This window comes from Giraffa tippelskirchi, chromosome 14, assembly GCF_054371585.1.
Source record: "Giraffa tippelskirchi isolate mGirTip1 chromosome 14, T2T-mGirTip1v1.2.pri, whole genome shotgun sequence".
Taxonomy (NCBI): domain Eukaryota; kingdom Metazoa; phylum Chordata; class Mammalia; order Artiodactyla; family Giraffidae; genus Giraffa; species Giraffa tippelskirchi.
Genome location: NC_137288.1, coordinates 24,536,214 through 24,550,493, shown reverse-complemented (window position 1 = coordinate 24,550,493; position 14,280 = coordinate 24,536,214). Strand labels below are relative to the sequence as shown.

Sequence of the window (14,280 nt, the reverse complement as noted above, 5' to 3'; positions counted from 1 at the left end):
TAAATACAGCAATGTTATAAAATGAAGTAAAAATGAATTAGATACAAAATAATTTTAATGTATGATAGAAGGAAAGAAAATGGAAAATGATGAGATAAAATAACTCAGTTTCCTCATGTCCCATGAGTAATTCAATCTTACAGAAAATGAAAGTCAAATATCTAAATACACCTGGTGATTCTTGAGTGGCAAGAAGATTTCTTCACACTCAAGAAAGCCCCCAAAGATAAGTCTCTTTCTTAGAGAATGGCTTAGGAAACTTGAAAAGATTTGAACACAGAGAGGGCAGTGAGGGAACAGGAAACGAAAGCAATTCTGGACAGATGCTGAGTTATTGTGATTCAGACTTATATATTCAACATGTTTATACATATATGCATGTATATAGTAAGTGTATAATTTCTTTATATTCATGAAAACTGTAGTGCTGCTAATTATGGAAGATTTACATTACTGGGAATCTGAAAGAATATATCATCAACCCCTAGGAATAATGTAACATCTAGCCCCTCTTATAATACCAGACAAAAAGCAAAATAATCACAACAGTCCTTAATCCAAATCCTCTTGGACAACTAAATAGTTTTTAAATGCAGTTTTAAAATGCTTGTATTTGGAGAGGACATTAAATGTAATGGCAACATAAATAGTAAACCCACCAAACATGAGTTCCTTATAGGATAATAAAGCCCAGAAGGTCCAATCCTGCAGAGTACCATAATTTTTGAAAGCATCATCATTTAGGTAAGCCCTGATGAGTTTCTAAGGCCAGCATATTGCAGTAAATGTGACAAATTACAGAGTTGCAATTAAACCCTGTTTTTCCGCACGTAATTCCTCTCTTTTCCTGATGGCACTGAGTAGGGAGTTTGTGAAACGCTGAGATTGCTTAACCTCTGACTTTCATCATGGTCACCTGGTAGGTAGTTCCTGGTGTGGCTTCCTGTTGCAGGCACATGCTTCTTACTTCTCAGAGTTTGCATATGGGGATATTGGCATCATTCTGCCTCCCTCAGTTGTGGTCTCTTTTTTCCTTCCTCTTGTCTACAGAACTAAAATTTTAGCAAATGTGTTTATATTGTGTGATTTTGAGTAAAAATAAGATTTTATACCAAAAATATGTTCTCTAAAAATGGCATATATATATATATATATATATATATACTCATCTAGATTTTAAATTATCCTTGTTGTTAAAATCTATCCCATGCAGTGTCAGTAGCTCAGTTGTGTCTGACTCTTTGCAATCCCATGAATGTAGCCCACCAGGCACCCCTGTCCATGGAATTCTCCATCAAGAATATTGCAGTGGGTAGCCATTCCCTTCTCCAAGGGATCTTCCTGACCCAGGGATTGAACCCAGATCTCCTGCATTGCAGGCAGATTCTTTACTGTCTGAGTCACCACTTGTTGTTCAGTCACTTAGTCACGTTCGACTCTTTGTGATTCCATGGGCTATAGCCTGCCGGTCCGTCTTATCCTGTAACCAACCATCTTATCCTCTATCGTCCCCTTTTTCTCCTGCCTTCAATCTTTCCTAGCATCAGGGTCTTTTCTAATGAGTCGGCTCTTTGCATCAGGTGGCCAAAGTATTGGAGCTTCAGTGTCAGTCCTTCCAATGAATATTCAGGATTGATTTCCTTTAGCCACCAGGGATTTCTATTAATGGATATCATGGCAAAATTGAGGAAATTAAGTTAGTCACCCATAACACAAAATATATAGAGGCTTCATCCCTTGATGCCCAAAGTGATGTTCTCAATTGTTTTGCTCCCTAAGAGTTCACACTTCCAATCATTATTCATAAATAATTTAAAAACAAAGGAAGCAAACACCCTTCTTGACATTTTTAAAGAATATCTGGTTAATAGGCATAAACTAGATTACCCCAGAAATTAATTGGTATCTTTATTCTAAATTGTGCTGATTTATAGTTAGTTTTATAAATATATATATGTTTCTTTGTGTGTCAATTTCCATAATAACAAAATCCTTTGCATTATGCATTTTCTGTACATACTTTTTAAAGCACGTGTTGAATAATTTGGGCATTACTATAAAAGAGCTTTCGTTTCTGATCTTATTTTTTAAAAATTTTGTTTAAAGCCATCTTTCTCGTATCAGAAATCCCTCATCCCACTGCAGATGAGCCATGAATCTTCACTGTCTCACTGATTTTAAATGATATGCTGTCACTTAGATGATGATTGCCTCAGCTCTGTCATCAACTATGCATGGCATTCAAAATTATTGCACACTTTGTAAGAAAATAAAAGAGTTGTCACAGAAATTTTAAAGCAAAAATATGTATGCAGAATTATTATTATTTTGTGTGTGTGTATGTGTGAGAGAGAGAAAACGTTGCTAAGAGTTACAGTAAGAGTCTGATCTGGGCTTATCTCAGCCTTCCGGGTATAGTGTTTTGTATTGTTCTCTTCTTCCCCAGAATTTATTTAAGCTCCAGATTTATGCATCCCATTTTCTTCTTGATGTACTCACTTTACAGTCTATAGGGGAGATTTTGAAATTTGACACGGATTGGGCACCCCCTGGTGAGAGCAGACAAAGCTGAGAAAAATCACCATGTTCAAACAACTGAAGAGAGCCTTGGAGATGTGACAATACCCCCTCAGTTGTATACTAGGAGATGGTATGTGTGCCCTGCCCATGTCCACACCACAGGCTGGCATACCCATCCCTCTCCCAGCTATCAGCCTTGCAGGTAATGGCCCCCAAAGCTATCCCCCGCTCTGAAGAAGTGCCAGGGCTTATATATAACAGAAGATCCATCTTGTTGGAAGGAGTTAATTGCAATTTCTATTTCTCTGATATATACAATACTTATCATGTTGTCTATTTCTCCTTTGATGGCTTTTGGCAGTTTATGTCTTTCAGGAAATCATTCCATCTCAGCTAAATATCAAATGTTTAGGCACAGAGATTTTTATACTATTCCTTTAATCTTTCAAGGGGCTTCCCTGATGGCTCAGATGGTAAAGAACCTGCTTGCAATCCAGGAGACTCGGATTCAATCCCTGAGTGGGAAAGATCCCCTGGGGGAGGGCATGGCAACCCACTCCAGTATTCTTGCCCGGAGAATTCCATAAATAAAGGAACCTGCCAGGGTACAGTCCATGGGGTTGCAGAGTCGGACACAACTGGGCGACTTAACACTTTCACTTCACTTTTAATCTTTCATGTCCATGGGAGTAGTAGTGATAACTCCTTTTTCATTTCTGATTTTGGTAATTTTTTAAAAAACTACTTTTTTGGTTGGTCTGGCTAGAATTTAATCAATTTTATTGATACTTTCAAAGAATCCACTTTGCTTTCAATCATTTTTCTCTATTGTTTCTCTATTTGCTTTTTAAAATATGTAAACACTTATTTTATTTTGCACTTTAGTGAGTTATAATCAGAAAACTTGTAATATATTTGTACATCCTAATTTGATATACAGATAACATTGTGAAATGATTCCCACAACCAGGTTAATTAACACATCCATCACTTCACATAGTTAAGTTTGGCAGCGGAGGAGGGGGTATATGTAAGAATACTTCAAATCCATTCTCTTAGTACATTTCAAATATAGTCTCTGTGCTATACATGAGATCTTCAGAATGGATCCATGTTATAACTGCACATCTGCATGTTTTGATGACTGTCCTCATCACCCCCAACCTCAGTCCCTGGCAATCACCACTGTACTCTGTTTCAACGAGTTCAGTGTGGGGTTTTTTGTGTTTATGTTCCACATGTTACCACACAGTATGTCTTTCTCTGGCTTGTTTCTGATATATTCTCTAATGATTTTTGTTTCCTTCTTCTGCTTGCTTTATGTTTAACTGTTCATCTTTCTCTAGTTTAATAAGTTAGAAGTTTAGATATGACTTTTACTTCATTCTTTTTTTTTTCTTATATGTGCCTCTAATGCTGTTTGTTTTCCCTTAAGCGCTGTTTATCAGCATTCCACAAATTTTGATGTTACATTTTTATTTTAACTCAGTTCAATTTTTATAAAATGCCATTTGAGATCACATGTTTTGTAAAAGTATGTTATTTAGTTTCCAAAACGATGCAACTTTTCCCTAGCTATCCTTCTGTTTTTCATTTCTAGAGTAATTCCACTGTGGTCTAAAAACATACTTCTTATGATTTAAAAAAAAAAAAATTGTTGAGATGTATTTTGTGGCCCAGAATATAACCTGTCTCCATGAATGTTCCACTGTGTGCTTAAGAATGATTTGTTTTCTTAAGAATGATTTGTTTTATGTTGCTGTCGATTGATACTTTGTATAAAAGTTCATTTGCATATGTGTGTTTGACATTTGTTCTTACTTTTATTATAGCTTTTTAGAACCGTTTAGCCAGTTTTGCAATATTGTTGGCCATTGTTACTTCAAATATTTCTTCTGCTCTATTTTCTGTCTGCTCCTTTTAATGTTCCTTGTATGATGTTACACTTTTGGAAATTTCCCAGGAATTAAGCATTTTTTCTTTGGTCTTTTTCCCCTTTGCATTTCAGTTTAGGATATTTCCCATGGACATATCTTCAAACTCACTGTTCTTTGCTTGATCACATCATGCTGGAGGATAGCCTTCATTTCAGTTACAGAGTTTTGACTTCTACCAGTTCCTTTTGCTTTTTTTCTTAGAGTTTTAGTCTTTATGTTTATATTACCTGTATGTTCTTGTATGTTATTTACTTTCTTCTTCAGACTACTTAATACATTAAAAAATAATTATTCTAATTCCCTATCTGATCTTTCTAACATCTGTGTCATACCTGAGTCTCAGCTGGGTGTTTAGTTTGTGTCCTTATGCCCATTATCTCCTTATCTTTGGTTATATCTTGTAATTTTTTATTGAAAGTGGGGCCTCGCTTCTGGGAAAGAGTCTGTGTGTTACAGCTCTTTTCACATTAACCCACTGTTATTGAACTGGAAGCCTGTGCTATGATGGTAGGGGTAGCAGATTAGAGTATTCAATAACAATCTGATTCATTCTCAGTCTCTTAGTGGCCTTGTGTCTCTGCTAGCGACTTGACGAGTTTTTCTCTCTCTTCTTCCCTCATAAAATTTTGTGTCATTTACCCCCAATCCTTTAGCTGGCTACAGTATTATTAATTTATATTGTTAAAGTCTCAACCCTGGGTTACTAGGTTATTGTCATCCCACTTAGAGGGGCCAGGAAGGCTGAAAGAGGCTGGAGTGGAGAGACGTTCCCTTCAGCCATCTGGGATGAAGTTTCAGAACATGCTTCAGTAAGTCTGGTGAATTATTTTTTCCTATGCTTCGGTAAGTCTGGTGAATTATTTTTTCCCAGAGCATATGCTTTTTCTGTGAAGACGGCTCTGGGTATATTTACAACTATTTTTCCTTTTCTCTGTGGGGCCTCAAAGGGAATTTTTCCATGTGAGGTTCATGGAGGGAAAGCCCAGGGAAATGCGGGGTCTCCCCTAAGACTGTTCCTCTAGGAATGTCTTACTTTAGCACTAGTCCACAATCAGCCTCCATCCCTTTGTCAAAATTACCACTTATGTTTTCCCAGTAGTATATAGCTCCAATGGGTTCCAATTCAGATAAGCAGATTTCAGCTGCTAGATCACTATGAGCGTACCTGCTTCTCCAGATTTCAGGGTGGCTGTTTGCTTTCCAAACTCATTTCTGTGATGGGTATAAGAAAAGTCATTGATTTTTAGTTCGTCCTGCTGTTGCTGGTGCTCATAATGGGAGAGACAGCCTCCCAGATCTTTACATGCAGTTACTGAAATCAGAAGTCTTGAGCTGTTTTTCAAGCTGAACAGTTTTCTTTTGGAAGACATGACCATTCAACAGACTGGGGAGTCTGTGTTGTTTCTTTAATTCAGTATTTTCAGAGCCTCCACACTTTAAGTACATCCGCCGTCACTCTATATCCTGAACCACCGACCTGGGGGAGTGGCACAGTTTCCACCGCAGCTTGAAGTTTTTCCACAGCTTTCCCTTTTCCTGCTACCATCTTGAAAATGGCAGTTTCCTGAGTTTTTGAAAAGGTGAATCAAAGTTCTATTCCCAAGGGCACTATGTGTTGCTTCCAAAATGTTGGAAGTGCCAGCAAACTCTGTGCCTTGTTATTACTTGTATAAGGCATGAGGTATAGCATCTTAACTTTTAGAAAGAAGTGATGTGCAAGCATGCCTTGGGGAAACTAGGATCCTGACTACTTCACCAAATACGGGTCTCACCTCCTACCCTTGGCATACATGTGTCTTTCTCGCCCATTCCTGTCCACCAGGAATTTGCTTCTTGTCATCAGTGTATTCCCTGCAGGAGTACATGGCAACCCACTCTAGTATTCTTGCCTGAAGAATCCCATGGACAGAGGAGCCTGACAAGCTACAGTCCATGAGGTCACAAAGAGTCGGACACAACTGAAGTGACTTAGCATGTACACACACATCAATATATTAACTAGCATAGTGTTCTTCCTAAGGTCGACATACTTAAGATCCCTTTATACCATATGATTATAGAAAGTAGAAGTACCCCTGAGTCCAGAGAGCAAAGATTTTCTTCTCAGCTTGCTTTTGATCTTCATGTGCACTAAGAAGAAAATATTTACTAAGTTCTGCCAGGTGTCTGAAGCCATGCTTCTCTGCTCTCATGGGCATAAAGCATCCAGGACACCAAATGCAATTGAGTTATGACCTGTTTACGCTTATCATTGTGCACAGCCATTGAGCAGGATCCATCTGTTTCTACACTGTCCAGAGAGGTAAATTAAACAGGGGAAGATAGAAGCCTCTCTCACTACATTTTTGAAATATTCAAAGGTGCACTAATTTCTGTGACTTTACTTCTGACTTACTGTCACTGGTGTACATGTGTGTATTAGGTGGTGGGTAAGGGGAGGGAAGCATTTAATGGGCTTTCACTTGATGTTTTGCAACGTAATGCCCTTATTTCACAGGCCAGGGAATCGGTGTGAGGCTTCCATCAGGTTAAGTGTATCTATCCCATTATACTTGGAAAATAAAATAACTGCAAGGTAGTTTCTTATCGCTACGGTAACTTAATTTGCATCTTAAAACAAGAACAAAGTTATTATTTTACATTTCTGGAGGTTAGAAATTCAAATGGGTCTTATTAAATCCAAAATTAAGGTGCTAACATCAAGATGAGTTCCTTTCTTAAGTTTTTGGGTAAATTTTTTTCCCTTGCCTTTCTAGCTTCTGGAAACTTCTTCCTTCATTCATTATGTGGCTCTTATGAAGCAGAGACATTACATTGCCAGCAAAGGTCCATATAGCTGAAGCTATGGTTTTACCAGGGGTAATGTATGAATGTGAGAGTTGGACCATAAAGAAGGCTGAATGCCAAAGAATTGATGCTTTTGAACTATGGTGTTGGAGAAGTCCCTTGGACTGCAAGGAGATCAAATCAGTCCATCCTAAAGGAAATCAGTCCTGAATATTCACTGGAGGGACTGATGCTGAAGCTGAAACTCCAATACTTTGGCCACCTGATGTAAAGAACTGACTCATTGTAAAAGACCCTGATGCTGGCAAAGATTGAAGGTGGGAGAAGGGGATGACAGAGGATGAGATGGTTGGATAGCATCACTGACTCAATGGACATGAATTTGAGCAAGCTCTGGGAGATGGTGACGGACAGGGAAGCCTGCCGTGCTGCAGTCCATGGGGTGGCAAGGAGTTGGACACAACTGAGCGACTGAACAACAACAATGTCAGTTTTAACTCTGCTTCCATTCATTTAGCTCTGCCTCTTCTGCTTCATTTTTTCCTTATAAGGACTCTTTGAATTACATTGATTGCTCTCTAATAAGCCAGGATAATCTCACTATTCAAAGGCTTTGCTTTAATCACATCAGATAAGTCCTGCTTGCCATGTGGGGTAAGGCTCCACAATTTCCAGAAATTAGAACAAGGACTTTTGGGAGGGGGCATTGTTTTGCCTACCACAGTAGTTATGCTGAACCTATAGGATTCACTGAGCTGTGCACAAACTCCATTTATCTCCTGGCTTGTTTCACTTCCACTCTCATTATAAAACCACGATGGAATTTTAGGTCTTTAAGTGTCAACTCCACATCAGTCCCTGTAAGCAGCAGACCTTGAAAATCTGGGAAGCCTCCTCTCCTCAGTGACTTCTACCTTGGTGAGCACTTTAGAAGCTCTTTGGGAAGGAATCCACACTGAATATATTTATTATGGTTTTGCGGCCTCTCACCTCAAGCTGCTCTGGCCTTTTCTTCATTCTGGGTCAGTGAACTCGATTTAAATCTGAAACTGGATAAGAGGTCATCATTCTTCATTGTAGTGTCTGACTCATTAACCTGTCTGCCAGCTTCTGTTTTTTGTTTTCTTGTGTAAATCACGCAACACTGTCATTAGCCATTTATCTATTTGAACGCTAGTGACTTCAAGACCTATCAACTACTGCCATAAATTGTTGCAGGTCAAGAGATTCTGCTTCCCACTCAGGGCTGGATGGTCATTTTGAAATGATGGCCACCTTAACTCTACCATTAAGTGATGCATTTCCTCTCTGTCCTTCTGGTACAGGGCCAGAGGGCATCTTTCCCGCTGCTACTTGGGAGCCCACTTCTGGGACAGAATATCTGGCTTACCGAGGAAAACTAGTCCTAAACTTCTTAGAACTCCTGGTGACTTCCTCAGTAGTGTATTGTTTTTTGCCTTAATAAAAATAGGGGGTTCTCTGGGCCATCCAAATAATTGTATCAGATGGTGGGTTCTTGGGCCAAATATGATAAATCGAGCTTAATAGTCCCACTTCATGAAGTTGAATGCTCCCTTATTGGACACTGATGTAAGACAGTTCTGATTTTTCTGTTTAGTTTGATAAGGACTCTCCCTGGATCCATGTTTTAAGTACCATCCAGCAAACTCTTGGTCCCAGCTCCAGGTATCTTTGCCAGAACTTTCATGAGCGACCACTTGTCCTCTTCCTCCTCCTTCACTTCTTTATTCTTTTTTATAAATCAACAGCATATTTTTACTGTTATTCAATTGAAAAGTTGTGTTCAGTCAATAAGTCGTATCTCACTCTTTGCTACCCCATGGACGGCAGCACGCCAGGCTTCCTTGTCTTTCACTATCTCCCGGAGTTTGCTCAAACTTATGTCCATTGAGTCAATGATGCCATCCAACCATCTCATCCTCTCTCATCCCCTTCTCTGCCTATCTTCATTCTTTCCCAGTATCAGGATCTTTTCCAATGGGTCGTCTCTTTATATCAGGTGGCCACAGTATTGGAGCTTCGGCTTCAGCATCAGTTCTTCCGATGAATATTCAGGACTGATTTCCTTTAGGATTGACTGGTTTGATCTCCTTTATGTAGTCCTTAATTCTGCATTCTATGTATGTTTCCATAAATCCTGACATTTCTGTGGTGATACGGTCGTATCTTCCCAGAGCAGGTTTTAGAGAGCACCTGCTTTAAGTGAGAGTGTGTGGTCCATAGACAAGGGATGTCTGTGCTTCTATGACAACGAGAAAGCAAATATTTCAGGGAAATTTGGGATTTCAACATGTTCAGCATCAAACTGTCCTGTAAGTTGTAGATGTAGGAGGCAATTTTATAAGCTTCTAACTGGTATCTGTGTAGAAGCAAGAGAAAATCACACAGTATTCTACAAATTGCATTTTAATATAGATTAATAAAAAATAAACAGCAGTTGGAGAAAAGGTATTCTGAAGAAAAGAAAATATTCCAGTGATTGAGAGGAGATATAGACAGCTGATGTGTCATTAGTTGGAAATAATTTAGAATCATTTACTCAATCTTAAAAATAAACATTTCTATATATATATATATATGTATATCTTGTAAAAACTGAAATAGTCTTCTAATAAATCTTAGAAGAGATCTGGTGTTAAAGATGTAGAGGAAAGTGAATAGATATCAAGCTTAATTCTAAATTTTCCAAGATGGACATTAGATGAATTTAAACATATTTAAGTGTTCTAATTGACACAATTAAGAAACATCTCTTTTGAAAGGATGTAAGAGGACCAGGATGGAAGAATCACCCTTCTCTAAAATAGAAATAATTCTATAAAAATATTTTCATTTTGTTAGTTCAACCACTGTAGAGAGTTTAGTTATCACATTTATTTCCAATGCTGCTTAAAGATTGAAAACTTTGTAAGAAATTTGAGCAAAGAGAGTCACAAAAGTATCTTTTAATTAATTAATTAATTTTAATTGGAGGCTAATTACTTTACAATATTATAGTGGTTTTGCCATACATTGACATGAATCAGCCATGGGTGTACATGTGTCCTCATCCGGAACCCCCCTCCCACTTCCCTCCCCATCCTATCCCTCAGGGTCATCCCCGTGCACCAGCCCTGAGCACCGTGTCTCATGCATTGAACCTGGGCTGGAGATCTGTTTCACATATAGTAATATACATGTTTCAAAGCTATTCTCTCAAATCATCCCACCCTCGAGTTAGGCAAACACAAGTTTAGCAATATCTTGAGAATGCCATGGACTTTTGCAAATGGTGATAGACAAGAAAGACAAAAAAATGCTTGGTTACTAATTTATTGATCTTCATATTCCCTCTTCTTTCTTTTTTTATGATTTTTTTACATGATTTTTAGTTTTATATCTGCATCAAACTTTTAAAATGTCTTGGATTTTGTAATAGACAAATTTAATTGAAATTTTCAACCCATGTATTGTACTGTTATATTTAGTAATGTATTTATATTCAGTCAAATATCATAATTTAACAAGTGTTAGTTTCAAAAATTCCTAGCAGAATAACATAAAATGCAAGAACCTTATTAGCCACCAATCACCATATAATCCTCAACATTTTTAGCCCTATTTTAATTATGAAATAATGAGTTAATTCTTGGCTATTTTTCTTGTCTATTGGAAATAACTGGTGATACCAAAGTTCAACAAACAAAAAATCTGAAGCAATCGTCATCAAAATGCCTGCATATCCAGGGTGTTAATTTTCATGACCAAGATATTTAATTTGCATTATTATGAACTGGAATACCTAAGAAAGAACTGAGGAAATTTGGCTAATTTGATTAAATTCAGTTAAAATTTTTTTTTAATAGTCCAGAATTTTAATCAAAGCACTGCCAGTAGTAGCCAACCACATTTTAAGTCATATTATTCTCTCCTCTCCATTTCATTCTGTAAAAACAGTATTTATTTTAGTATCTCTTTGAAAATCATCTTGCACTGTCATACTTTCATTTGTTGAAAGAGCATTGCCTGGTGGGCTGCAGTCCAGGGGGTCACAAAGAGTCGGACACAAATGGGCGACTAAGCACACAGCACATCCAGGTAAATGCGATGACAATGACTGATTGAAATCTATTGTTCTCAGAAGAGATTTTAAATGATTTTAATGATCTGTATTGAGCTACAATTAAGCAAGCTAAGTGTGTTATAATTTGTCCTGTTGTAATATAGCTTTGCAAACTTGAGTGATATAGTGTAACTCAGGAATGTGTATTGCAGGCTGAAGGCATATACAAGTCCTGCAATCTAAGATTTATTAAGATTTTTAATATTTAATAAAAGAAAGAGTAAACAAATTATTATTCTGTATGCTGTTATCAAATGTCAGATTTAACAAAGGAAACGTAGATGCTTGGGAGAATTTTCCTGATTTCTGTCTTCATCATTATTTTTATCTGCTTCCTCTTTTTCTGTATTCTTCCTAACCATCATTACATTTGAAGACTCTGCCTATAATTTTTGTCTGTTTTGGCTAGATTTTCTTTCTTTGTGATATTTCACACACGAAGAACTCAAGTAGTATCTTTTGCATGATGAATTATACATTTACATATCTGGTTCTCTTAGGATTTAAATCCATATATCTACTACCATATTAGAAGCTCTTTCCTGTTATTTCAGAAATACCTTATAAATCTCCTGGTTTTTTTTTCCTTCAAATATTACCCTTAAAACTCTTTCGTAAATCTTAATGTCCTTCAGTTTGAATACTTATCTCCACAAAGCATTTAACAGCCTGCACAATCTACCTCCAACCAGTCACTGAAAATTGTCTCTCATGATTCTCTCTCAACCTAATGTGCTGGCCAAACTGTAACATTCATCTATGTCTCAGGTACATTTTGCTTCATCTTCTTATTTAGGACGTTAATGCTTAAAACTTGACCTTATTTCTATCATTTCTCGTCTATATTTTAAGACACTGACATTATTTTAAAAATGTAAATCTTTTCCTGATAATTTTGCTGAATAAAGTTCACTCTCTTTTAATCTCAAAGTCTCAAACTTGACTTTGTGCAAACTTAATGTAATTTCCCACAATTTGTTTTGCTTCAGGTTTCTTCTCTAACACAAAAATAGCATTACAGAAGTGAATCCTCTTTTGGCATTCCACAGAGACTTCATGCTTTTCTTTTTATTAACAGATTTTAAAAAAATGATTCTGAATTGGACTTGGGTAATTTCTATAGTACATTCATGACAATAGAAATTTAAGTATGTGGAGTTTGAGGTACTCTGTATTTGAGCACAAAGATCCATTTTTCTTTTAATCTTTAGAACTTACAGAATTGTAAATGTCCTATTAATTAAGCATACCTAAAGCTAAGACATCTGAATCTGTATGAGAATTTAGAATGCATTGAAGTAGAAAATACAACAAAAATCCATTTTTAAAGTGTGCCGTTAGTTTTGGCATACCTAACCACTAGCACAGTTCGATTTTGAAATATTAAGTGTCTGTGTGAGAGTGAGTGCTAAATGGTTGTTGTTGCTGAAACACAGAGAAGCACGCCAAACACTGAATGTATGAGCACTTGTCCACCGCTGTGACGGAGAGTGAGCCCAAGATACGCCAATTGGGTTCCTTGCTGTTTTTCAACATATTTTCTGTTTGCTCACAGCCAAACTTTTGTTTATCCTGTTCCATCTGACAGAATCCTCCTACAACAATACCCAAATGCCAAAATGCTCTCTATTTGTCAAGGTCTAAATCACATCCAAGCTTAGTCCCTGGAGTCCTTCATGTCCTCATCAAGAAGTTCTATCATCCAGCTTTGAAATCCCATAGTGTGCTAGCTTATGTCCTTTTGTTTTCTGGTTTTTGTTTTTTTTTTTTTGAAAATTTACAGAATACTGTTTTCGACGGCCATAGTGGATTCATGGTGTCTTTTTTAAGTAGAATACATTTGGTAATTGGCCACAAAAAAATAGCTAATTATATTTATATGTAATACTTTTTATGTAAATGAATGTGTGGGTCAATGTATCAGTCAACTTGGGCTGTCTTAATGAAATACCACAGCTGGTTAGCTTAAATTCAGCAGACATATGTTTTCTCATAGGTCTGGAGGCTAAAAGTTCATGTTCAAATTGACAGCAAATTTTGTCTCTGATCATTCCTCTCTTCCTAGTTTGCAGACAGGCACCTTCTGGCTGTGACCTCACAAGGCCTCTTCTCTACCGACAGAGAAAACTTTGTGTCTCTTCCTCCTGTTATAAGGGTGCCTGAGCACTCAGTTGCTTCAGTCCTGTCCAGCTCTTTGCAACCCCATGGACCGTAGCCTGCCAGGCTCCTCTGTCCATGGGATTCTTCAGGCAAGAATACTGGAGTGCGTTGCCATGCCCTCCTCCAAGGGATCTTCCCAACCCAGGGATGGAACCTGGATCTCTTCTCTCCTGTTTGGGCAGGCGGAGTCTTCAACACTAGCACCACCAGGGAAGCCCTGTTCTTAAGAACAGGGGCTTCGTACAAGTGGCTTCATTTGACTGTAATTACCTCTGTAAAGACCCTGCCTTCAAATATAATTATATTGGGAGTTATGGGTTTAACATTTGAGCTGGAGAGAGGGGCACAATTCAGCTCATAATAATTAGCAAAAGGTTCGCCTCACTATGTCTTTTTGTTTGTTTGTTTTTTAGCATTTAAATTATTTATTTATTTTTGGCAGTGCTCGGTCTTTGTTGTCGCTCGGGCTTTTCTCTAGTTGTGACGAGCAGACACCACTCTCTCCTTGTGGTGTGTGGGCTTCTCACTGTGGTGGCTTCTCTTGTTGCCAAGCACAGGCTCTAGGCACACAGGCTCAGGAGTTGTGGCTCTCGGGCTTAGTTGCTCCACAGCAAGTGAGATTTTCCTGGATCAGGGATCGAACCTGTGTCTCCTGCAATGGTAGGTGGAATTTTTACCACTGAGCCACCAGGGAAGCCTGACCATCTACTTTTATTTTTGATTCATGGATGCATATTTTAACAGCTTAACCCT

At 37.7% G+C, this 14,280-nt stretch overlaps 1 long non-coding RNA gene across 1 annotated transcript in view; it reads left to right on the top strand.

Moving 5' to 3' along the window:
- The window catches only part of LOC145534235 (uncharacterized), a 191,961-nt gene that overhangs the window by 98,803 nt on the left and 78,878 nt on the right, over positions 1 to 14,280 (top strand). The window lies entirely within an intron of this gene.